The sequence below is a fragment of the Podarcis melisellensis genome, assembly GCF_964234715.1.
Source record: "Podarcis melisellensis genome assembly, chromosome: Z".
Classification (NCBI taxonomy): Eukaryota; Metazoa; Chordata; class Lepidosauria; order Squamata; family Lacertidae; genus Podarcis; species Podarcis melisellensis.
In genome coordinates this window covers 39,059,864-39,061,907 of record NC_138547.1, presented here as the reverse complement: position 1 = coordinate 39,061,907, position 2,044 = coordinate 39,059,864, and the positions used below count along the sequence as shown (strand labels likewise).

At 45.4% G+C, this 2,044-nt stretch overlaps 1 pseudogene across 1 annotated transcript; it reads left to right on the top strand.

Annotated features, from left to right (window-relative positions):
- Positions 1 to 480: 480 nt before the first annotated feature.
- On the top strand, positions 481 to 1,726 carry LOC309361623 (SKA complex subunit 1 pseudogene; annotated as a pseudogene). The gene has a single exon. The product of its transcript is annotated as an SKA complex subunit 1 pseudogene (transcript).
- Positions 1,727 to 2,044: the final 318 nt, after the last annotated feature.

The window sequence follows — 2,044 nt, the reverse complement described above, 5'->3', positions numbered from 1 at the left end:
TCCCTGCCAGCATATAATATCATTTGCCTAATGTTTGGATTTATTTATGTCCAAATGTTTGCCACTCTTGGAGCCAGGAATTAGCATTTTGTCACTGCACATTAGCACACTGTTCTTTTCAGAAACATCTCTGCCACGATTCCCACTAATCATGGACTGCTTGGGGAATTTCTCCTACCAGTGCCTGAGCCATTTAGTTTTATCAGCCTCTCAAGCTGTGTGGCTGTAATACTCTCCACCATTTTATTTTGTATGATTTTTCTTCCTAGGCATGAATTCATTCAGTTGCTTTACTATGATGCCTGCCAGTGTTCTGCAAGCCTGTGTATGATGTGGAATGCGACAGCATGTATGATTTGGATGAGGGATATGCAAACTAAGAACCTGTAGATCTCAGTTGATGCTACATGGATTTTGACTCTGAAAAGAGAGGAGATCTTGTAGTGCAGTGGTTCTCAAAGGGTGTGGCAGTAGGCGGGAAGGAGGGTCTTCGTCTCTGCTGCGGGCCTGGATATGGAGGGCAAGGAGGAGGCACCTCTGGAGCTGAATGACGAAAAATATAATTTGACTTCAGATTTTAACAACTTATGTTCTCACATGAACACAAAGATTTCAAATATCAAAAAGTCACTTCAGCTGAGAAAAATAGACCAGGAACCATCTTTGAAGACGGTGCTTAGCAAGATCATTCATGAGGTATCTCTTTTAAACAACATCCTCAATAAACTGGAGACAGAAGTCACCCATCAGGAGAACCAGCAGAGTCAACTCAAGGAGCTCCAGGAAACGATTGAGAGGTACTACAATGAAGCTCAGCATCTTGAGGAAAACATGCCTATTCACCTGCCCAGAGCAATCCCAAGCAGCACTCAGAGCATCACGGTGAAGGATGAAGCACAGTGCAAAGATGCTGAGGTTGCCGGTGGGAAGAAGCCAGCAAAAGAGTCCAGATGCATCAAACAAGCAGCCTTGTTAACGGAAGAGGAGTTTGAAAGCATCCCTGCGTACATGCGAGGCCGCCTGACGTACAACCAAGTCAATGCAGTCCTTCAGGAAATCAACAAGGCCGTGGTTAGCAAGTACAAGATCATGCACCAGTCCCCTAAGACAATGTCTGGCGCTGTGAGGAACCTCTTCTTCAGATTCAAGGAAGAAGAAACGAAGAATACAAAAGGCCAGTTCTTCATCGTGGAGGCCGACGTAGAAGAATTTACACAGCTCAAGGCAGACAAGCGTTTCCACAGCATCCTGACCATATTGCGACATTGCCAGAGACTGCGAGAGATCCGTGGCTCGCGCCTGGTCCGTTACGCCATCTGCTGAGGTGCTGTCAGGGTGTTTGAGGCTTGCGGTGGGAGGCCCCCCCTTGCCCCGCTCCTCAGGACTGTGCCGCAAAACAGAATCCTTCCTTCGTTTAGAGTTTTACATGGCAAAGCTGTTTCTTTTCTCCTCTTTCTTCCTACCCTCTTTATTGTTGGAGAAAGTGGGTTTCATTTGCATCCGTAAAATACAATATCTATAATTTAAATCTTTCTGCAAAGGTATGAAGCTATACGTCCTACGAGTGCGATTCCCACCCACCTGGTTTTGGGGTTTCTACCTGTTGAGCTTGATCTGCATTTTATAGCAAAGCAGAGGGCGAATGGGTTGAACCAAGAACTGCCTCTAAACCATTGTTCAAAGCTTGAGATTTGGAATTGCTGAAATGCCAATAAAGTGTTGAAAGCAAAAATTAAAATTAAAAAAAAAAAAGGGTGTGGCAGTAGAGGATGGTAGGCAGGGGTGCCAACTGGAACAAAATATTGGGTGGGGGGCAGGTAAATCACACCCCACATAATCTATCACAAGCTGTGGTGCACATGCACCATTTGGATGGCAATGCCCATCAACTTTGACACCTCCCACCCCCTCAAATAGTTTATTTGGGGTGTCTGTGCTGAAGGGACCTCGGCCCCTAGGAGTTGGCTCCCTTGATGGCAAGTGTGGCAGAAACATTCAAGGACAATAAATATTATATTTCGGGGATGATTCATGTTCTTATGTA